This window comes from Callorhinus ursinus, unplaced genomic scaffold, assembly GCF_003265705.2.
Source record: "Callorhinus ursinus isolate GAN/ISIS: 27379988/994484 unplaced genomic scaffold, GSC_fseal_2.0 scaffold1, whole genome shotgun sequence".
NCBI classification, from domain to species: Eukaryota; Metazoa; Chordata; class Mammalia; order Carnivora; family Otariidae; genus Callorhinus; species Callorhinus ursinus.
In genome coordinates, this window is record NW_027397063.1 from 68,028,217 (window position 1) to 68,053,449 (window position 25,233).

At 37.6% G+C, this 25,233-nt stretch overlaps 1 protein-coding gene across 2 annotated transcripts in view; it reads left to right on the forward strand.

Annotated features, from left to right (window-relative positions):
• P3H2 (prolyl 3-hydroxylase 2) overlaps positions 1-25,233 on the forward strand; it is a 169,131-nt gene that overhangs the window by 92,531 nt on the left and 51,367 nt on the right. The gene's annotated exons all lie outside the window — the stretch shown is intronic.

Sequence of the window (25,233 nt, forward strand, 5' to 3'; positions counted from 1 at the left end):
TCCTATTGTACATATGAGGCAGTTAAATTAAGACATATTAGGATTTATCACATACGCAAGCCAGCAGTAGAATAGGAAATCCCCCAATGATCTGTTGTGGATTTCTTCTCCCCTCAGGATAAATGAGCCATAGATGTAGTGACTGAGTGATTGAGGCAGAGGATTGAAAGGGCATCAAACTAAAGAGCAGGGCATTTCACAGAGACCTACCATCACACCTGAACTCTAAGGAAGAATATTCCGTCAAGAAGCACAGAAAGCAAATGCCCCTTCTACCCTCACCCCCCCCCACACACACACTTCTCTAAATTTTTCTAATTGCTTACTTCAAATGGACATTTTATCTTTAGCCTTATCCTTGGGGCAGAGTTTCAAGCCAGGCAAGAATTAGCAATCATAATCTTGCCCAAAGCGATTTCCAAAGGTTCTGGTTGAACCCTAGCTCATTCCAGGAAAACCCAAAAGAGACTGAAGTGTTGACTTCTAGATCACTGCTATTTCTGTTGTAGAACACAATCTCTTATTGGCATGGGAGGAAGATCCTGGGATGGGAATGAATTATTCTTCAGTGAGTGAAGCAAGATAGGGACAGCCAAAGGGTCTCTGGGTAAGGCTTATTATATACTGAAGCACCCTTGAAAAAATTTTCAATTTAGTATCTAAAATGGGTTAACTTGATTATACTATTTATGCCTTTCATTCTTAGAATTTATATAATCTAGATATGTAAACAGAGCAAGCTAGAATCACCTTAAAGATCATCTTGTCCAGCAGAGGAAGTAGCAGATCCAGGGATACAGATTGGCTTGCTTAAGGTTACTCAGCAAGCTGCCAGCCGAGCCAGAACTAGGATCCATGGCTCTTGCCTCACATTTCCCTCATTATGTGAGTGGCTCCTTCCTCGTATGTTTAGTAAATAATTTTCTGCACCTCTTGGGGTGCCTGGGTGGCTCAATTGATTATGCATCTGTCTTTGGCTCGGGTCATGATCCTGGGGTCCTGGGATCAAGCCCCACGTCTGGCTCCCTGCTCAGTGGGGATTCTGCTTCTCCATCTGCCCCTCCCCTACTCAAGCTCTTTCTCTCTCTCTCAAATAGATAAATAAAATCTTGAAAAAAATTTTTCTGCAGCTCTGAAGACATCGACTTGAGGGCATGATGTTGTCTATTGGGAAGAGTAGTATAGATCAGAATGATAAAGAAGGCTCCCATACTACGGCAAAGGCCTTGGAGATGCCATAAGACCCCAAGAAATGGCAGAGAAGACCGTGAGCCCCTTATTTTGACTCAAGCCATGGAAGATGTTGTGGGTCAGTGTTGGTGTCTATGTTCATTTAAGTATGTTCACGATGTAAACCTCTCCTTTAGCCCAATTTCCCAATTTTACCATCATCAGCCTCAGCCACAGCCAACTGAAACTCCTTTCCCAATGCATAGCATGCTATTTTCAGTTACAGTAACCTCACCTAGAAAACCTTTTTCTGTCCATCCTCAGCTGTCAACCCCTATCCATCTGTCAAGGTTCATACCAAATATCCCCTCCTTTATGGAGTCTCACTTCTCTTTCCCCAATGATAAGCTTTCTCACATAGCCATACCTCTTGGTCCCCGGTCTACTTTCTTCTCAGAAAGAATAAAAATTATTTGGATAAAAATTAGAGAAAATAATTTCAATGACAAGAAAGTACAAGGAATTATCTAACTTCATGAAGACATTAAATAGGTATTCATTTATTCACTCATTCTTTCTTTCAGTTTAACCTTTTCTGAGTGAGCACCCACTCCTCATATCCAAATCACATCTCTTTGACAAAGACCAGCACAACTATTCTAGTCTTCATGAATCCCGCCCTAATTCCTCACCTGTAAGTAAGAAATGTTTCTCATAAATCAGCTATGTATTGTCTATATTTTGCCACCAAACATCCCCCCCAGTAAAGAGTAAATTCCCAGAGTAGTCTTTTTCTTGGAGAAAAATATGAAGAAAAGATACATCATTTTTTGCTATTTTTTAATGGGATCAAATCAGATTTACTGATACCTTACACCAAATTCTTGGTCTCAGTACAATATTTCATAAGCAAAAATTATGAGGTGATGATTTAATTGACTCTTATTTTTTTTTTTTTTTCTTCATGAAGGATTTCAAGCCATCAGCATTTGGCAGCCAGAACCATTCCATTTACCTTCTGGTTCTGGAAAAGATATTTGAAAACACAGCAGCATGCAAAGCCAGGGTTGTTAAAACCATCAATTCCCTAAAGGATGTCAGAAATCCTAAGGGGAAATATTTATAGGGAGAATCTGTTTTTTTTTGGGAATTTACAGATTTTATTTGTCTATTTTTCTCTTCTAATGTGTCTTACCCTGGCCCCATCCCACGTGGCTAGAAGACAGAGCTACTTGTCTTTCCACTGATGAATCCATCCTTCCCGTAGCTGGCCAGTCTGCCTCCTTAAGTAGATGTCTTTCAGTTAATCAAAGTTTGCTAACAGAGCTAACAGAACCTCAACATTATCATTAGTTCATTTTTATTTTTAAAAATGCTTTAGAATGATCTAGTTCCAATTTAATCAGACTCTTTGAAAAATAGTTGTCTGGAGAGTGTTATATTTTTTCACCAGCTACCAGAATTTTAACAACTTGGCGACCTAATAAATGCCACCCAATTTGAATTAAGCGTTCTTTCTGTGTTACCACAGCACTCTCTTTTGCACTTAACTCACTGTCTGGTTTTTGTCTGCTTACTTACTTATTGTAGCCCTCACAACGCTAGGATCTCTAATTATATTGATGTATATTGAGAGACACACTCATGCCCTATGTGCCTATTATGTACAGCCCATGGCTAGCCCACAGTGACAATAAGTGTTCCACGAGTGAAGAACTACATGAACAGTTTTGCATCAAGTTCTTATTGAGAACCTAAAATGTGCCCAGGAGGGTTAATTGCCAGGAATACAATAACCAATCAGAGAGACAGAAACACAGCTCTTTGTGAGTTGAGTGTACCTTGAAATTAAAAAAAAAAAAAGAGAGAGAGAAGATGTTTCTTTTGTTTTTCTACAAATGAGTTCTGTTCTTTTTTCCTCCCTCCCTTCCCCTTCCTTCCTTCCTTCCTTTCCCTCTCTTTCTCTTCCTCCCTCCCTCCATTCTTCTTTTTCTCTTTCTTTCTTCTTCTTCTAATTCTTCTTCTTCTCCTTCCTTCCTTCCTTTCTTCCTTCCTCTCTCCCTCTCTCCCTCCCTCCCTCTCTTTCTTTCTTTCTTTTTCTTTGTATGCTGATAAATCTCTTAATCTTTTGTACGCTGATAAAAAAAAAAAAAAAATGTCTTCAGAACTGTCTCCAGAGAACCAGTGGAGAATTCAGGTATGTCAGTGGGTGATTGTAATAATATGAGGGAAGTACTATGAGAAGTTCAGGGATCTAACTGGCATGTGAGATTTGGTTGTTCATGGCAGACACAGTAGAGGAAACAATGTCTAAGCAAACTACTAAAGATAAATAAACAATCAGGGAGAGATTTGAAAGGAGAGTTTCCCAAGAAAAGGAACACTATAAACTCAAAGAGAAGAGAGTGAATAGAACTGAGACAAAATGTAACCAGACCACATTTAGAAAGTAACAGAATAGTGAGAAGTGAGTCTGGGCAAGTAAACCAGGACCAGTCAGGCAGGAGTTGGTGACTCATTTAAGGAATTTGAACTTTCTCCTCATACCAGGGGGGAGCCTTTGAAAGTTTAAATCAGAGAGGGATAAGATCAGGTTTGTATTTTAGAAAGATCATTCTGGCTTCAGTGTGGCAAAGAGATTAAAGGGAGCAGGAGTTCACCAGAAAGTTCCCCACAGCCATTTTCCTTTGTGCATTTAGATGTTAGGCCTTTCATGCATACATTGCACATGCGCGTACACACACACAACAGAGCTTTTTCAGAACTTCACTTATTTAAATTGTATAAATCAAATTCACTTGTGTCATTAACAGAACTTCTTCCAAGATTAAGCCCTTCCTTGATAGGAGTATCTCTTTATTTAGAAAATCATGGTAAACCTAGACTTTTGCTTACTTTCTCATTCTGCTTCCATTTGTTTCTTCAAAACACACGCATACCATATGTTTGTTTTTGAGAATTAGAAAACAAGATAAAAAAAAATCACAATTATTAAGTCCTAAAATAAGTCCCCTGACTGTGCTTTGAACACAGCTAATATGAACATTTGGTGCATACCATTTCTCTTGTGAATTTCTGTTGTATAAATGGATTCATACCATACATAGTATTATGCAGTCTGCTTTTTTCTTTCAAGAATGTATTATGAACATCTTTGCATGTCTCATTATTCTCTGTGGGCATATAATATCCTACCATATGATTGTGCTGTAATTTAGTCCATCCCTGTTGTTAGAAACGTCACTTTTAATTTGATCAGATCAGTTTATGTAGAATCTTAGAAAGTCTGCTTCACAAAATTAAGATGACATTTCCCAGGCAGACTTCTCTGGTGTTATGGGTTTTTAGCATTTTTCAGGAACTTTACTAGCTAATTAAAATAATACTAGGAAAGTATCTTCCCTTTGGGACTTTTCCGTGTTATGAAAACTTTTTACTTACAATAAAAATGAAAGGAGATGCTTAGAGGAAGAGAGTCTTGATCAAACTCCTTTTCAGAATAAACCAAAATGGGAGGTTTAAGTACCATAAATAAAAACAGATGTGCCACTCCAGAATGCCTAGAAGAGAAGATTCATTTACCCTGAAATTTTTAGTCGTATCCTAAGAAATAATAAAAAGGAAAGCAGGTATTTTAATTTTCACTTGGAACTCTATTTTTCTTAATCTTATTTCCCATCCTGTTTTAATGTCAAAGGGTCTACTGAGATAATGTCAGTGGAGTGAACTTGACTTAAAAGTTAGAGCGTCCTAGTTAAGTTGCCAGCACTGTCTTGATCAGTTTATCACTTGAGAGAATAGAACAGACAGATTAAGGGCCTGAGTTCTGGTATAAGACATCATTGGGTTTAGAGTCAGATTCAATTACTTACAGTTTTTCAGTTTTCTCAATTGTAAATGAAGTTATTAACTTCTACCTCACGGTTAATTTTATTTTCAAAATGTGCTGTATTCGTTTGCTAAGACTGCTATAAAAAAAATATACCACAAACTGGGTGGCTTAAACAACAGGCATTTATTTTTTCACAGTTCTGGAAGCTAGAAGTTCAAGATCAACGTGTCTGCAGGATTGTTTTTTTCGCTCCTTGGTTTGCAGATGGTTGCCTCCTGGCTGTGTCCTCACATGGTCTTTTCCTCCATGTGCCAGTGAACTTGGTGTCTCTCTCTCTCTCTCTGTGTCCTAATACCCTTTTCTTATAAAGACATTAGATTGGATTAGGGCCCACACTAAGGGTCTCATTTTAACTTAATTACCTCTTGAAAGGCCCTAGATCCAAATACAGTCACATCCTGAGGTACTTGGGGTTAGGGTTTCAGCGCCTGAATTTTAGGGAATACAGTTCAGCCCATAACATGTGGTGATATATGTAAGACATTTATTTCAGGTCTCTGGCATACTATATGCTCAATAATGGCATAAACTCTTAGTATTTAGCTTCTCTGAGCTTCCTTTTTGTCATGATAAAATTGGGATATTAATATTTGCCCAGTCCATATATGGTGATGACCTGAGATAATTTATGTTAACTTTCTTTGTAAAATAACTAGTAGAGGACTGTTGTTTGTTTTAGATACACACATACACACTTACCTTCTTCCCTTTGAGAATATATGCACATTGCCCTTAGCATTTGCTCATGGCTTCTTTTCTGTGAGAGCTGGGAGTAGGAACAGTAGGATTTAGCCTCCCATGCGTCTCCCTTTTCTTCTTCTTTTTTTATTTTTTTAAGATTTATTTATTTGAGAGGGAATGTGAGAGCAAGCGAGAGCACAAGAGAAGGGGAAGGAGAAGCAGACTCCCCACTGAGCAGGGAGCCTGAAACACAGCTCAATCCCAGGATGCTGAATCCCAGGAGGCTGGGATCATGACCTGAGCCAAAGGCAGCTGCTTAACCTATGAGTCACCCAGGTGCCCCAAATCTTCCTTTTATTCTTATAGGTCTCATCATCCTCGGTTCCTGAATAGGAAAGCACACGGTTAATAACTGTCAGTTCATATAATCATTCTCATAGAGACTTCTCACATGAGGGAAGGGGCAAAGATGAATGGAAGTATAACAGACTCTCTCTGCCTTGCTGTCTGCAGGTAGAGGCAAGTGAGAATTCTTCTAGTGCCTCATGGGAGTGTTTTCAAATGAAAACTGCTTAGCTTATTTTGTAATAGGACCACATGTTCCTTTGGGTAGAAAGAGTAGAGGTGGCAACTCCCAGATGGAAGGCTATGTTCATTTTAATGACTTGGCTGAGATTTCTTTCTGGTTGAAAACTGGACTTGCTATGGAGTCTGTAAAACATAAAAGGCTTTAGATTAACAGAAAGTGGGTCTTCCAGAAATGAGATATGTGGCAGTTCAGCATTTTATTGGCATGCCTAACCAACTACCCTGGGCATGTGAGTATGTGGCCTCGTTCCATAATGCTCAGGATCCAAGACCAGTTGGGGATTAGACTACAGGGAGTAGAGTATACTGGCACCTGCAGCTCAGCAGGATTGATTTAATCTATCTGTCTCACTCCAGACCATCCTATGTTACTAGTATAACTTAGTAATGTAGACTTACTCCTCTACAGTGACACAGTGATGTTTCTGGAAGGTAGTTTCAAAAGATTCAGCTTACTCCAGTCCTCTGAAATTTTCAAGGCTCCCCCAATACCCCAATATGTGCTTAGCTCCAAGCCAACAGGAGTTTGGTCTCAGCCTGCTTTTTAAATATTCTCGGCTACTCTGAGCCCCACTCTCAACACTTGTACTCCCAGCAAACTAATCCTTACCCACGGATGACACGTTTTTGGTATGATATTCCTGGCACCTATGCCTGTTGAAATCCCATCCATCCTTCAGGCTCCATTACAAATGCCGTATTTATAAGATCTCCATAAAGACTTTCTAGATCCAAAACCACCTATTTAGATGTGTTTTTTCCTACTTTGAATCTTTACACTGTTTGGTCTTACTTCTTTTGTGGTCCCTTACCCTGCCCTGAATTATAGGTATTTTTCTGATTTCCCACCCCTTCCCCCAGATTAGCTACTAAAAAGCAAGAACTTATCTCAGTTTTCTCTCTACCATTCCTACCTACCCAGTACCCAGCACAGGACCCTCACTGAATGTTGATCAGGTTTAACTGAAAGAGAGTAGCCTGAGACTCAGAATTCCTAGATATACAAAGCTTATAGTACCCTCTGCACACAAAGTGGGAACCTTGGACTTCATTTATAGAAGATCATAGTGGTACTCTTTTCTTAGTACAGACCAAACATCCAGCTGCTAAACTACAATATAACATCTCCAGGGAAGGAAGCCAATGTAAATTCACAGTATGTGTAAAGTCAAAATCAGAAAGCCTGAGTTTTTGAAACCACTGAATATAATTTTACATTCTATTTGATATGATTTTTCTAGGCTGTGTTTCAATTCAAACCAGTCTCTTCATTTGAACACAGTCTCACAGTTTTCTTCTATCTATACTCATTAGCAGCCATTTTGCCGCATTAATTTGCCTTATTCTGGGAGGCATGGAGAAAGGTATTCCTTTATGACTTTTGGAGGGATGTATTTTGGGTGTGTGTTTTTTATATGCACTTGTCCAAAATGGTACAGTCTTTATTTTCCTGCTGAATGTAGAGGATGGGCCACTTAGTCTTAAACACAATGAAGTGTACTAGAAAAATCAGTAACTTTGGAATTAGAAGACCAGGTTGTGGGTTCCAGCACTTCTTTAGGATCCATGTGGCCCTAAGAAAAATTTCTCAGTCTATATTTTAGTTATCTTATTTACATAAGTGTAACAGAGGAGGGAGTCTTATACCAAATTATGTCTAAGGACAATTTCAGTCAGCATTTTGGGATTCTGGGATCATTTAGGTGATGATTTTACAACTAAAGCCATTCTTCCATCAAAGTTAATGCAGTTTACCCAAAGTGTGTGTGTGGGTATATATGTGTATATATAACAAAGCAAAGTCTCAGAGAGGTGATTAGTCTATTAAGCCGCTCTGAAGCAGGTCAAAAAAGTTTGAAAAATGTAGAATACAATATCTGATTCATGGGAATTAACTATCATAGTAATTGGAAGTCTAAAAAGTCTTACCCTAAATAGATATGCTTAACTTTTATCTTACACTTAATTCACGTAAAAACTTTTTTTTCTTTTAGTAAGTCTTATGACCATCCAGGGGAAGTTACTTACAATCCCAAAGACATTTTCCCTGTCCTTCTCAGTTATTTTGAGCCAATTAGAATAATTGTTCATGCTCTCACTCTGGAAAGTCTGGAAGTCTCGCTTTCTGTGGGCCAAAGACCTCAGGTGTGCCTCAGGTATAGACTTTGCCTAACACTTAATCCATTAGCTCTCCAGTCAAGGTTCTTCACTGCTAAAAGGATGTACTCTTTTGCATGCCTTCCCATTATATCAAAAGTAACCTAGTTCAAAATGAAACAATTATTTTCTCTATCACAGTAAATATCAGAGAAAGATCCCTTCATGCTTCCTGCAAGAGAAGGGGAAAAGGAACCATTGTGAAGTAGGCCAGACTGTTCTTCTTAATAAGACTTGCCCTGAGAAACTAGTTAACCAGAGCTTAACTTACTGGAGTATTTTCAGAGTGTAACCAGCCTGGAGGAAGGGAAATATCCAACTCCAATTAGTTCTACCCTTGCATGTGGGAGAAAGGAAATATCCAATTCTAGCCCAGACTAGCCATTGTCTCCCACCTAGGAGGGGAGAAAAAGAAAACTGAGAAAGAGTTGTGATGTTCATAGTCCAGAGGCATAGGCTCATTGAAAGACCAAGACCTAATTATAGGACTATAGAATCCTTCCTCTCTTCTTACACTTCTCAAACACATCACTAGAGGTTTGTTTACAGCAGTTCCTTTTACCTGGTATATAATGTCTTGTCTCCATTATCAAGAAAAAATTACAAAGAAACAACTAAAAAAAACCACAGTTTGAAGAGACAGCATAAGAATCAGAACCATTCATAGCAGAGATATTGGAATTACTGGATTGGGGTTTTAAATAACTGTGATTAAGGGCGCCTGGGTGGCTCAGTCAGTTAAGTGTCTGCCTTCAGCTCAGGTCATGATCCTGGGGTCCTGGGATCGAACCCCCTAGTAGGCTCCCTGCTAACTGGGGAGTCTGCTTCTCCCTCTCCCTCTGCCCCTGCTCTCTCTCTCTCAAATAAATAAATAAAATATTAAAAAAAAACTGAGATTAATGTGCCAAGGGTTTTAAGATAAAGTAGGCACCATATAAGAACAGATGGACAATGTAAGCAGAAACACAGAAATCCTAAGAAAGAACTAAAAACTAAATGAGATCAAAAAATGTTGTAACAACAATGAAAAGTGACTTTAAGGATATTAGTAGATTGGAAATGGTTGAGGAAAGAATATCTGAGCTTGAGGTTATCTCAGTAGGAACCCCCAGATTTGAAAATAAAAGAGAACAAAGGCTGGGAAAAAGAAAAAAAGACAAATGTCCAAGGACTGTGGGACACTACAAAATGTATACCATACATATATTCAGAACACACCAGAAGAATAAAGAGAGAAAGGGACAGAAGAAATATTTGGAACATTAATGACTAAGAATTTCCCCAAATAACTGAGACACTAAAGCACAGATCCTGGAAGCTCAGAGAACAATGAACAGGGTAAATTCAAACAAAACAACAAAACAAATTATACCTAAGGATATCATTTCCAGATTACAGAAAATTAAAGATAAAGAACAAATCTTGAAAGAACAAAAGGAAAAAAACACCTTACCTATAGAGTAACAAAGATGAACATTACATCCAACATCTCCTCAGAACCTGTATAAGCAAGAAGAGAATGAAGTGAAATATTTTAAATGTTGAGAGATAAAAATGTAAAATTCTGTACTTTGCAAAATTAGCCGTCAAAAGTGAGAAGAAATCCTTTACCAGAAAAACAAAATTTGAGAGAATTTGTTGCCAATAAACCTGCCTTGCAAGAGATGTTTAAAAAAGTTCTTTAGAGAGAAGGAATATCATATGTGTCTGAAACTCAGGTCTACATAAAGTAAGGAAGATTGCCAAAGAAGGAATAAGTGAAGGTAAAATAAAAACTTTTATTTTCTTATTCATAATTGATCGGCCAAATAACATTTTGTTCACAATAGCAATAGTGACAATGCATCTGATTATGTATGCTTATGTATATATTACACATATATGTGTGTGGTTCGGGATGCTTATATATAAGTGAAATGATGACAGTGATAATACAAGGAACAGAAGGAAAGAATTAGGATTATTTTGTTTTTATAAGGTACCAACATTTGTTGTTAGTAGCACAGTGTTTTTGAAACTGGACTTGAACTTTTTATAAATGTATATTGTAAACTTTAGGGCATCCACTAAAAACATATCTTAACTGATATGTTAAGAAAAGAGAGAAAATGAAATCACATAAAATACTCAAAGCCACAAAAGGCAGAATAAAAAGAATGGAAACAAAATTGGGAACAAAGAACAAGGGCAACAAATATGATGGATATTCTTCAACTTATATCAATAGTCACTTTCAATTTTAATGGTCCAAATGCACCAATTAAAAGACAGAGATTGATAGAGTGAATAAAAAAGCAGGAACCAACTATTTATTGTCTATAAGAAATCCACTTTAAATTTAGAGACACATGTAGATTAAAAGTAAATGGCTAGAGAAAAGTATATCATGTAGCATTAATCAAAAGAAAGTAGGATTGATTCCTAGGTATCTTATGGTTTGGGGTGCAATTGTAAATGGGATTGACTCCTTAACTTCACTTTCTGGAAAACAGTATGGAGTTTCCTCAAATAGTTGAACATCGAGCTACCGTACGATCCAGCAATTACACTACTGGGTATTTACCCCAAATATACGAATGTAGGGATCTGAAGGGGTACGTGCACCCCAATGTTTATAGCAGCAATGTCCACAGTAGCCAAACTATGGAAAGAGCCAAGATGTCCATCGACAGATGAATGGATAAAGAAGATGTGGTGTAGATGGAATATTATGCAGCCATCAAAAGGAATGAAAGCTTGCCATTTACAATGACATGGATGGAACAGGAGGGCATTATGCTGAGTGAAATAAGTCAATCGTAGAAAGACATGTATCATATGATCTCACTGATATGAGGAATTCTTAATCTCAGGAAACAAACTGAGGGTTGCTGGAGTGGTGGGGGTGGGAGGGATGGGGTGGCTGAGTGATAGACATTGGGGAGTGTATGTGTTATGGTGAGCGCTGTGAATTGTGTGAGACTGTTGAATCATAGACCTGTACCTCTGAAACAACACATTATATGTTAAAAAAAAAAAAAAAAGAAGAAGACAGCAGGAAGGGAAAAATGAAGAGGGTAAAATCGGAGTGGGAGACAAACCATGAGAGACTGTGGACTCTGAGAAACAAACTGAGGGTTCTGGAGGGGAGAGGCATGGGGGGATGGGTTTGCCTGGTGTTGGGTATTAAAAAGAGCACGTACTGAATGGAGCACTGGGTGTTACATGCAAGCAATGAATCATGGAACACTACATCAAAAACTAATGATGTAATTAATGTATGGTGATTAACATAACATAATAAAATAAAAAAAAAAGTAGGAGAAGACATATTAGGTTCAAGCAGAGCAGACTTCAAAGCAAGAAAAGTTATCAAGGATTTTAAAAAAGGGCATCACATAATTCACCAAGATAGACCATATTCTGGGACATAAATGATACCTTAATCATTTACCCAAGTGGGATTTATTTCAGGTATGAAACACCGGTTCAACAATCAAAAATCAATTAATATAATCTATCACATTAACAGGCTAAAAAAGAAAAATCACATGATCTTATAATAGATAAAATTCAATACCCATTCATTATAAAAATTCTCAGTAAATTAAGAGAGAGGAACTTCTGTGATTTGCTAAAGTATATCTACCAAAACCCTACAGCTAACATCATTCTTTTTTTTTTTTTAAAGATTTTTTATTTATTTTTTGACAGAGAGAGAGAGACAGTGAGGGAACACAAGCAGAGGGAGTGGGAGAGGGAGAAGCAGGCTTCGCACTGAACAAGGAGCCCAATGTGGGCTCGATCCCAGAACCCTGGGATCATGACCTGAGCCGAAGGGAGACGCCCATTGACTGAGCCATCCAGGCGCCCCTAACATCATTCTTAATAGTGAGAAATTTGAAGCTTCCCCACCAAGATCAGGTACACAGGCAAGGATGCCCCCTCTTCCTAGTTATTTTTAACTTCTTACTGGAAGTTCTTGCTAATGCAATAAGACAAGGAAAGGAAATAAAATGTATATGATCAGGAAAGGAGATCAAACTGTTCACAGATGACATGATCATCTATGTAGAAAACAAGAAAGAACTGGAAAAAAAATTCCTGTAACTAATAATCATTATAGAAAGGTTGCAGGATATGAAGTTAATATACAGAAATCAATCACTTTCCTGTATACCAGCAATGAATAAGTGATATTTGAAATTTAAAAGCAGAGTAACATTTACATTAGCACCCCACAAAATGAAATACTTTGGTGTAATTATGACAAAATGTGTACAAGATATAGATGAGGAGAAGTACAAAACTCTGATGAATGAAATCAAAGAACTAAATAAGTAGAGATTCCATGTTCCTAGGAAAGGAAAACTCACTACTGGCAGTCAGTTGGGAAGATGTCAGTTCTATAGCTTCAGTATAATCCCAGTCAAAATCTTAGAAGTTTATTTCACAGATACCCACAGATACTCACAGATTCTAAAGTTTATATGGAGGTGGGGAGAGACTCAAAAGAGCCAACACAATATTGATGGAGAAGAACAAAATTGGAAGACTAACATTATCCAACTTCAAGACTTACTATAAAGTTACAGTATCCAAGACAATGCAGTATGGCAAAGGAGTAAACATACAGATCAATAGAACAAAATAAAAAGCCCAGAAATAGATTCATATACAAATAGTCCATTGATCTTTGACAAAGGACCAAAGGAAGTACAATGGAACAATGTCTCCAAGTGGTGCAGGAACAACTGGACGTTCACATGAAAAAAGTGAGCCTAGATAGAGAACTTCTATCCTTCACAAATAATAACTCAAAATTGATCATAGACCTAAATGCAAAACTGTAAAACTTGTAGAAGATAGTGTAGATGAACTTGGGTATGACAGTAGATTTTGGATACAACATCAAAGGCACCATCCATGAAAGAAATAATTGAAGATTGGACTAAATTAAAAATTTCTCTTCTGCAGAAGACAATGTCAAGAAAATTAGAAGACAAAAAAGGAAACAGTCTAGGAAAAAATATTTACAAAAGACACATTTGAGATAGAGTTGTTATCCAATATGTAAAGAATTATTAAAATTCAAAAATAAGAAACAACCCAATTAAAAAATGGGCCAAAGATCTTAACAGACATATCACCAAAGAAGTTGGTAAATAAGTATATGAAAAGAATCCTCCACATCATATGTCATTAGGGAAATGGAAATTAAAACAACACCACAACACATCTTTTATAATGACCCAAGTCCAGAATGCTGAGAACATCAATGCTGGTGAGGACATGGAGCAGTGAGCACTTTTCATTCACTGCTGGTGAGAATGCAAAATGGTGAGGCCACTCCAGAAGACAGTTTGGCGGTTTATTACAAAATTACACTGCTCTTACTATACCCATCTAGCAATCTTGCTCCTTGGTATTTACTCAAAGGAAAATACCAAGGAAAACTTGTGTACCCACAAAAAGTTACACATGGATGCTTATAGCAGCTCTTTTTCAACAGTTATGGAAACTTTGAAGCAACCAAGGTGTCCCTCAGTAGGTGAATGGATAAACTGTGGTACATCCAGATGATGGACTGTTATTTAATGTTAAAAAGAAATGAGCTTTCAAGCCATGAAAAGACATGGAGGAACTTTAAATGTATATTACTAAGTGAAAGACACCAATCTGAAAAGACACACTACTGTATGGATTGCAACTATATGACATTCTGGAAAAGACAAGACTATGGAGAAAGTAAATAAATTAGGGGTTGGAGCAGGGAGGAAGAAGTAGATGGAGATCAGAGGATTTTAGGGCACAAAAATGCTCTGTATGATACTGATATATGCCTGTCATTATACATTATACACTCCACAGAGCATACAATATCAAGAGTGAAACCTATGGACTTCGGGTGGTTATGATGTGTCAATGCAATTGACCACTCTGGGTGGGGATCTTGATAATGAGAGAGACTACGTCCATGTGGGGGTAAGGGAGATACAGGAAATCTCCATTCTTTCCTTTCAATTTTGCTGTGAACCTAAACTTACCCTAAAAAAAAAATAAAGTCTGAAGAAAAAGGTTATCCATAGCTTCCTCAAATATTGTAGTTTGTATTTCTCAAATCCCTTTTGGAATGAGGCAGGGGAGATTTTCATGACTACACTCACGTACATACACACATAGATACACCTATTTCTCTTTTTCCAAGAATAAAAACACCTTGGTTTAGTGTTCAAAGAGCCGCATAGTATATCCCTGTTCATCCTTCTTCCCCATTACTCTGTAATCTAGACCTTGCATATGAGCCAAGTTAGCCAAATGACTTCTATAAAAACATGAATCATTCTCATTTCTTGCTGCTCACCCCATTCTGCATCTGAGACATCCACATGTTTTTTCATTCTTCATGACCTGGTCTCAGTCCCACTTTCTCAGTGAGACCTTCCCTGAACCTCCAAGGTTACTGTGATTTCAAATTTCACTCAATTTCTATAGCATTGTATTGCCTGTTACCCACTTACTCTGCCCTCTAATCTGGTAGAAACTTAGTTCTCAATATTAATAGTTTGTGTATGTCTCCTTGACCTACTGGACTGTGTTTCATAAAAGATCAAGGACCATATTGTAAATATTTTATATCCTCACAGAACACCTATCATAGTTCTTTCTATGGCAGAGGTGATCAGCAAACAATTGTCACATGGACCAGATATACATGAGTTCACCTCGACTTTGAAATAACAGGGATTAAAATCCCAAATGTGTGTGAACATTTTAATAAAAGACTTAGATTTTAACCACAGCCTTGCCATTAATTTTCTGTGCTCATCCTTTTTCCACTTGAGGCCGTGGTACTAAATAATTGAAAGAGCTTTTCTAGCCCTGGTTATCTATGGCTAATGGAAATTAGTATTCACAGACCAATGCAGGTGTCACAAAAGTAACCCAAGATTTGATGCTACCTGATAAGTTTCTCCAAGCTTTAACCTCCTCAGATAGTCAATGGACTGGAACTTCTTTCCAGTATAGGCTCTTGGCTGAGGTACAGAGAAAATGCTTCTGTTTATATTTAACTTGTGTATATTGCAGGCACCTTGAATTTACAATACAGCCTGAAGGTTATTGCTGTGGCTGAATGCTTTAAAAAGTGCAGGTGTGATGCCAGGGGAGCTTATGGAACGCTGAAAGAACTCGATCATCAAAACCACCTCTTTAATAAGACCATGTGGCCTGTCAGGTTAGGAACACCCACTAGTCAGCTTGATAGGTTGAATACCTAAAGGGACTCTTTAGTCTCTTCTTGAAGTCCCCTTAAAGTCCCCTCCGAGAAGGGTCTTTGGAGTGAAACTCCCTTTGGCTTGCAGCCGTGGTACATTCCTTGATGTGAGATGAAGTAAATGTTTTGAAATACATTTTGAAGTAAATCTCCCCACCCTTACTGGGGCTAGAGAGAGTTTGTACTTCAAAGAGGAATGTGGCATATTTATACCAAAAAGGTACAAGTGGAAAAGCTTTTGATTTGCCTGTTTGCTTTTCTTACATTGCTTACAGTGGAGTGTTTTGGGTGGAATGTTAAATTTGTTTCAAAAACACAAAGTAGAAGGGAGATGTTGGAAATTACAATGACAGCAATTTTTCTGTATGGTCACTAAACTCTAAAGCTCTCCCCCAAATCATCAATTTTGCCAGGCTATTTCCAGTGTCACCCTAGCACTTTTAACACTTTTCAACAAGGCAAGGCCCAATTTATTACTTCTTTTCCCTGACTGTGTGCCCCCAGCCGCAATCCACTCAGGAAACGTGGGCGCTTAGGAGAGAAACAGGAAGTAAACCTGCCCTTTGAGTCTCAATCCTGGGGCTCCCGTTCCTTCTTGCCCATGACAAGCATCTTATGCCCATCACTTTGTTATTTCACAAAACAATGTTGCAGGCACACAAGGCTTTGAAATTCTTTCTTTTCTTTCTTTTTTTTTTTTTTAATATTCTCAAGAGCAGAAAAAATCAGTGCCAAGTCTGTATTAAGCTATTTCACTGTTGATTTTTAAAGGATCGCTTAGAAGTTAGAAAGCCCAAGACCATGGTTAATTGCATTTTGCAATCATATTTGACAAATTATGTCAAACGATTGGAAGTTTATACAGTTCGGGGAGGGGGCAATGTGTTCTGGCTGCCAATGACTGCAGAGACATCACTCTGGGAGTGAGCAATTAGGGAGCTGGCTGCTGGCTCCAGGGAAGTCATGACCAGCTAGAACTTTTTTTAATGGGTCACTAGGGAAAGACAACATTCATCTCCATTTATCATAATGAAAACCAGGCAGAAGCAAAGCATGAGTGAACTGTTATAACAACAAAATTTGTTTTCATACCGGGAAGTTCATTAAGGGCCACTCTGTCTATCCCAGCACTAGCTTCTCCATGGTGCTACGGCTCACTGTTTGTATCATAATGTGCCCTTGTAAAATAATGGTCAAGTACTTCTGCACTGCGCCCGAGGTGAGGTGGGGGATTCATCCTCTAGCTTTTTGAAGAATTTCAAAATAAGAGATGAGTAGTCACTCAATAAATGATCGTTATTGCTTTTACTTTGCTTAGTTGTATTGTGAAGTGCTTTGCAAACTATACAACAGTACAGAGGGTAAATTCTGCTTAACCTCACAAACAAGATCATGCTCATCAACACGGGGGTCACAAAGGAGAGGAAAACAGTTCTGAGCTCACAAAAGGGGGACATTGGATTTCTGTTTATTTTTTATAATCAGACACGAGTAAGATTCTTTACCAGTTAAAGGGATGACTACTAAAATGGTCATGGGATGCTGGCAAAACCGTAATACAAAATGAGGGACATCGGCCCTTCAAAGAAATTTCTGAAGAAGATTAAAGCTGTGTTTCCAAAAACAGTAGCAGGAAGCAAATGTCAGATAGATCTTGGCCCGAACCTTCTTTTCGGTAACCGTTAGTCATCCTCTGACACCTCAAGGGAGCCTTCTGGACAATACTGCAGAGGTTTAGATGCCTGCCCAGTTATTCAATCTTATCCTATCCTCATGTTTAGAACCAAAAACAACAGTAACATACCAATAAGCCACACATGCTAGTTTCATTGGCTCTGCGGCAGAGATGACTTGCCCACATTCCATCACTAAGACAGTATACTCTCTCCTTACCAGGGAGCATCCAAGTTTTGGCTGTCCTCTTGTTAGGAAGTTAGACAATACAGTCCACAGATGGCTCAGGGGATTTTGTCCAATTAAGCACACACGTATTTTTTGGCTAATATTCTGAGGTTTTCTTCTTTTTCAGAAACTTCAAGGACTTTTTTGTTTTAAATAGTCTCTAATCTGACATGGTATGTTTAAAAGTCCTGCTTCTTCACTTTAGTGTTTTCCTGACCCTGGAAGATGGTTTTTATTTAGATAAGAAACCTTCCAGCAAAGTCAGCTGATAGGATCTGTTGTTGCACTGAGCTCATGAGGTTAACCTCATTTGACAGTGGCTACTCACCATTAGTGTTTAACATTAAGTTGTAAACATCAACTTGAAACTTACCAGTGTTTACAAAGAGCAAGAGTCTATTAATCCGACCCAGAACCATAAGTGATTGAAGGAAAGAGTATAAGCAGTTTGGCAAAAGAAAATGCTTTAAAAATACATATTTTTCCTTTCCAGCTTACTCCACAGAGAAAACGTTACTCTTTAGAAATGTCATTTCCCATCTAATCCTTACCAAATAGCATTTTGAAAGCTATAAATATTTACTTATATCCATGACTACATTTAAGACTAACATTCCATAAATGCAAAGATAAGTTCATTTTCTACATTAACACAAGCACCTAACTTGTGAATTAATGTGTATTCTTTAAAGCTAGAAATTTTAAATACTCTACATTAAGATGTAGGAAAGAATTTAATTACTAGAAATGTCCCTTACTACAAGGGTTTATCTTGTGAATAAATTATACCTCTTCTGTGTCCAAAAGGACTTTGAATTACTGAGCAAAAGCAATTATTTGTATCATTAGATTTTTGAAATGGAATAAAAAACAAAGTCAAAGAAAAAAGAGAAATATACCATCTTTAGTTTGATATACTAAAAACCCAGCATAATACAGTTACCATATTTGAGAATAAAATTTAGCTCTGAGCTTCTTAGACGAAAAGGGCAATGCACTATATTATGTAGTCCTAAATGTCTGGTAAAATTAATTTTATAAATTTGTCAAGAGAAACAAGCAATTGCTTTCTATAACTTAATTATGCAAAGAATTCCATGTATGGGTCTTTTTACAAGTTACAGTAATAACATTAAGGGAAAGTAACATCTCCAGAGATTGTGAAATAAGAATGCAAAGTTGTTTTTCATATAGCTATTTTTTGACTCTCTCAAAATCTGACTACATTATATGGAAATGTGTAGGAATTTTCTAAAATAAAATTGAATTCTCATTAACAGCCTGGTCTTTACATTTGAAGCACTGTAATTCATAGGATTTAGTTTAATCCAGTAGTTTAAACATTGCTTTCAAATTTTGTTTCAAAACTTAATAGATCTCTTTTTAAAGATTTTATTTTATTTATTAGTCAGAGAGAGCGACAGAGAGAGAGAGAGCGAGTGTGCACAAGCAGGGGGAGCGACAAGCAGAGGGAGAAGTAGGCTCCCCACTGAGCAGGGAGCCTGATGTGGGACTCAATCCCAGGACCCTGGGATCATGACCTGAGCCGAAGGCGGATGCTTAACCAACTGAACCACCCAGGCATCCCTGGGTGAATTCTTTAATGTATTAAATAACAAATCACCAAAAGACAAAAATCCTTTCTGCTCCATAAAAGAACATTTAGTTTTTAGCCCATGAATTTTCAGTGTTTAGCCTGATGTACATGCCATAATCTAGTGACTTCCTTTTCCTCCAGCTAGTGTGTTTATGTTGCTAACTAAAACTTAAAAATTCTGCTGTGGCCTAGAAACAGGATGTCTTTAGTGTTTACTTACTTGCTTTTCAGTCGGTAAGAGACCTCATATGGGGTTAAAAATTCTCTAAAGTTGCTATATTGTAAAATTTAAGTAAAGAGCCAAGGCAAAAAAATACAGCACTTCATCAAAATGTAATGCATGATGTTGGATGAATTCTGTAAGTTAGGGTGGTGAAAGCAGAGAGAGAATTCCCTTCTTTCTTGAAAATGTGGATGTTTGAGTAGAAGAGAATGGAAATTACTTATTTTGGGCTTGATGTCTTACCCTGATTATATAAAACGACTTCAGAAGCTAGAAAGTGATCCTAAATAACCTGTCTCAGAAGTGCAGTGTTCTTTATATTTTTAAATGTGCTTTAGAATCTGCTTTCTTGCATATGTCTTACAAGTTGTCCTACATTTCATATTCAGAATATTTGAGCTTCATATTTCTCTTATTTCAGAAGACAGGGAACTTGCATATTTTCCCTAAACTATGTTTGGAAATTTTAGAACTGTTTTCTTGTGTACTATGTGTCTGAACTGAGAAACATCACTATAGCAAGAATAGGAAAATGGGGAGAAAGAGAAAGGAATGGAAGAGAGAGGGGGGAAAAGGCAGGGTACTGACCCATGCTTGTCCTGTTTTTAATTTGAAAGTAAAAGGATTATCTCTCATCTGAGTTACTGCCGTGCTCTCTTGCCTTCTAATAAAGATCTGTTCTCCACATAGCAGTCTGAATGGTCATTTTATTGATTTATTTATTTATTTTAATATTTTATTTATTTGAGAGAGAGGGAAAGAGCAGGGGAGGGACAGAGGGAGAAGAAGACTCCCCGCTGAGCAGGGAGCCCAGTGTGGGACTTGATCCCAGGACATGGAGATCATGACCTGAGCTGAAGGCAGACGCTTAACCTTATTCATTTATTTTAAAGATTTATTTATTTTATTTTATGTTAGAAAGAGAGCACATGCAAGTGGAGGGAGGGCCAGAGGGAGAAGGAGAGACAGAATCCCATGCAGGCTCTGACACACAGGCCAATCCCACGACCCCAAAACCAGGAACTAAGCTGAAATCAAGGGTTGGATGCTTAACCAACTGAGCCACCCAGGCGCCCCTGGACTGTCATTTTAAAATGTGTATCAGATATTGTTTAAAATTCTTTAAAGATTTCCTCTTGCACTTAGGAGAAACTCTACCATAGCCTACGAGTGTTGATCTTTCTCCAGCTCTTCAAATATCTCTCTTTAGTCTCTGCTCTTCTTTAAAACATGTCAAGACTTTTTCCACTTGACTTTTTTTTTGCCAGGAAAGGGTCCTTTCACTTGACTTTCTTTTGGCTGGAATGTTCTCCCTCCCATTCTGCTCATGACTGGCTTCTCAATATTTAGGTCTCAGCGGAAAAATACCATAGCCGAGGGACCTTCTTTGACTAATTTACCTAATAGAGTCCTGCTTCCATTCCCACCCCAGTCAGCTCTTACAGTGTTGTTAGTTCATTTATTTCTTTATAGCATTCAGCACAATCTGAAATTAATTTAATTAATGACTTACTTACTTTAGACTTGTCCCCTTCGATGAGGTTGTAAGGATCTAGAAAGCAGGGTCTTTGCTTTTGCCATGTAGGTATTCTTCTCAACTATCACAGTGTGTGGCACCAATTCAGTACAAAATAAATATTTGCTGAATAAGTGAATGAGTGAAATGAAGAATTTGGGTATGACTGGAGCTCTGGGCCTAATGTGTATTTTCTTGAACAAGAAGGTGGTAAATTATAAAACATCTAGAAATTCTTCTAGGAGTGCATGGGTGGCTCTATCAGTTAAGTATCTGACTCTTGATTTTGTCTCAGGTCATGATCTCAGGGTCATGGGATCCAACCCTGCATCTGGCTCCCTGCTCAGCGTGGAGTCGTTTGTCCCTCTTCCTCGGCTCCCTTCCCCCTACCCCCCAGTGCTCGCGCTCTCTCTCTCTCTCAAATAAATAAGTAAAACCTTAAAAAAAAAAGAGAGACGTTCTTCTAGAAACTTTCTGGGAAGAGTTTGCATAATGGCAGAGATGAGGAAGTTCTGCTAGAAAGTGAGTTGAGGCCAAATCCTGGAGGCTGTGAATGTCATAGTACGTAATTTCTGGAATCTCTTTTGTGGTCAATGGATAGCTACTGGAGGTTTCTAAATAGTCAATGTGTCCTTTTGAAATGCTTCTTAATAAAGAAGCTATGGGGAAAACTATTAGTGTGTCAAAAGAATTTCATTCACTCACCAGCGGAAAGAGTAACTTGTGAATGTCAGCAGGGTATTGATTTAATCAGCATTCATTTCTTTTTCCATGCAGTATGACTGCCACGTACAATCCTGCTTCTCGTCTGGCAGGAGAAAATGTTTGCCTTAGTTCTTCACAGCCTGAAATGAAATGACCCAGTGCATCTTGAAGGCATTTCTGGCCAGTATTTCTCGTATCTCAACAAATCAGTCGGCTCCCTTCAAAGTTTGATACCATCTTGTCCTCAAATCATTCCCCTTTCCTCAGTTGCTCTTTATTTTGCAAAGTATTTTTCTAATGTATAGAGTTACCCTCTCCTGTGGTTTATTTTATTTTGGTCTTAAAGGAAGTCCAGTGAGGAGCCTTTCAGGGCAGTTTGCTTTTTGTTTGTTTCAGTGAAGTGGTGGGTAGATCCTTCCTTCACTGAAAACTAGTACTTACAAGGCCTTATAATAATCTCCATCCCCAAATATGGCATTATATGCAGCATACACATGTTCACCTGGCCTTTTCCTACCACTTCAGTTGTGTCTATCTGATTTCTAAAATAGAGTACAAAGATATCAAGATTCCAGTTAAAATAATGGCTTGTTTTATCAACTTTGGCAGCCAATTCTAGTTTCCTAAACTGGCTCACAGTGATTTAAAAGCCATGACCAGTTCATGAATAAGTTTTATGGTTTAACTTTAAATCATGGAATCTTCTTATTATTTATATTGGGGAAGATGATAGGATGCTCAATACTGGGTTATAAATGGAGAAAACAACAAAAAAAAATAAATGGGGAAAACATCAAATATGCAAAAAGAAACAAAAACAAAACAAAACACCAAACCAAAACCCAACTGTGGTAAAATTTAAGAAAAGGAACCTTGTCAACTTGTCAGTGGGGGTTGACAGTTTTCAAGAGTTATTGAAACATAGTCTTCGTTGATAATCAGTATTGGAAGCTCTCAGTGTGAATGGTGACTTTGGAGATGTTGTTATTAAACTGACTATCCTTTTAGTCTAATAGAGCTTATGAAGCACACTCACATGTAATACACTTTTTGATTTGTGTGCAAAAGCTTTACTTGTTAGAAGTTCTTTTTTCCAGGGCTCCTGGGTGGCTCAGATGGTAAAGAGTCTGCCTTCAGCTCAGGTCATGATCTCCAGGTCCTGGGATCGAGCCCCACGTCGGGCTCCCTGCTCAGCAGGGAGTCTGCTTCTCCCCACTGCTCCTATTCTCTCTCTCTCTCTCTGTATCTCTCTGTCTCAAATGAATAAATAAAAAATTCTTTTAAAAAAGTTCTTTTTTCCTCTTTTTTCAGACATATCATAGACATCATCTATATGTAAAGTAGATGGAAAACAAAGAGACAAAAAAAGTCATCTCATCCCTATTCTCATAGAGCTCTCCTAGAAAAAACGAATATACTCAGGGAGGTACAATGCACAGCAGAGTATGATAAGTGCTCATAGAGGAATAAGGATACAATGGTATTGCTATACTTGAATGTAGCTATGGTGCTGAGAAAGGATCTCATAGAGTGGCAGGATTTAGGCTTGGCTTTATGGGATATGTTAGGTTTCAACAAGAAAAAACCAAAGGACAGAGGCTCTCTCAATCAGTGGAACAGGCTGAGTAAAAGATGAAGGTAAGAAAGTGAAAAACATAAGTTTATGTTCTATCAATTTTAATGACTTGCGCTATAGAACCAGAGTGTATCAGTGCTGATCTGTTTTGTTCAAAATTTATAGTTCTGCTCTTAACAAAAGACAGTTTCCACCAACCACAAAGACCTTACTATGTCCTCATAAATTATGTGTCCAGGGGAGTTATAGATTATACCATCATCATTTTTTTCCTTTTTTTTTTTAAATTAGTTTCGGAGGTAGAATTTGTGATTCATCAGTTGCATATAACACTTAGTGCTCATTACATCAAGTGCCCTCCTTAATACTCATCACCCAGTTACCCCATCCTCCACCCACTTCTCCGCCAGCAACCTTCAGTTTTTTCCTAGAGTTCAGTGTCTCTTGTGGTTTGCCTCCCTCTCAATTTTCATCTTATTTTATTTGTTCCTTCCCTTCCCCTATGTTCATCTGTTTTGTTTCTTAAATTCCACATGAGTGAAATCATATGGTATTGTCTTTCTCTGACTGACTTATTTCACTTACATAATTCCCTCTAGTTCCATCCACATTGTTGTAAATGGCAAGATTTCATTTCTTTTGATGGCTGAGTAATATTCCATTGTGTATGTATATGTACACCACATCTTCATTATCCATTCATCTTATACTATCGTTATTTACATCTTTGAAATGGAGAGATCATTTATAAATTGTATTCTTTTGTATTATATTGTTTATTTTTTGAGGATTTTAGTGATTTCTGAAGCACAGTTGTATATTTTACATAATTAAATCCTTCTGAAATCCTATGCAGTAGATGGTAGTGTGGGGTTTTTATGAGCATTTTTTTTTCTTAAAGGAGAACTGAGCCATTAATGTTTAAATGACTTTTTTCAGGTTTACTTGATCAGTAAGTGTAGACACACACCTAGTTTAGAACCTGTTGTTTTTCTTCTATACCTATATACTCATCACTGTGTAGATGTCCATACAATTCATATTGAGTGAGTGAGAAGTTGAGAAAATGTAAATTAAGAAAGAAACCACATCCAAAATTCGTGATTTTGCCAGCCACAATCATTCTGGGAGCACAGAATTGAGGACCTAGGTAAAAATGGCAGGGAAAGCTGACAAGGCAAGATTTAATGGAAGGAAGACCAGTAGCTAAGAGTATGCAAATTCAAGGGGAAAAGGGAAGGTTTTACTATTATTAGAAAAAGTTAAGGATCCCAGGTTGGGGAACTCAGTACTTCTATTTCTTACTAATACCTGAGTGGCGAGACTGTCAAAAACAGACTCTGTTGAATCTGATATGCTGTTCCATGATTTTATGTTTACTTTTTAATAACGAGTTTTCATGTCTTCATACTCCAAAATAGATCAAACATAATTTGGATTTTACCATGAAAAAGATTATTAATATGAATATTCACTTTTCTGATATGGGGCAAACAGATCTGTCTGTAAACATTCTCTATGTCTAAAGCACAGAGCACAATGTCCTAAATCGAATAAATTTAATTCTATTTTGTTAAAAAATGCATCATTGCATTTACAGAGAACAGTGTATTGTGTGGTTTAGGAGAAGATTTTGTCATGTCTATGTAATGGTTATTAAAAATTCTTCCTTTTGTATTAATGAGCATCAACGTTGTAAGTCTGGAATCAAACATTTCAATCAAAGGAGTGTGGTAAAGCATTTTATGTGTTGTATCCAGCATTTCTTATGCATTGGAACAGTTTAATCCTTTTAGTTTGGTATTCTTCACATTCTAAAGCCTGATAAATGTAGTGGAGTGGGAGGTAGGCTCATTCCCGTCCTTTGGAAAGGCATAGGTTTGTTTATACTGCCATTGTCAGGATCAAAGGCAAAAGGAACAAAAAGAAAAGAGAAAATAAAAGAAATGTCAAAAATATGAATTAGAGGTG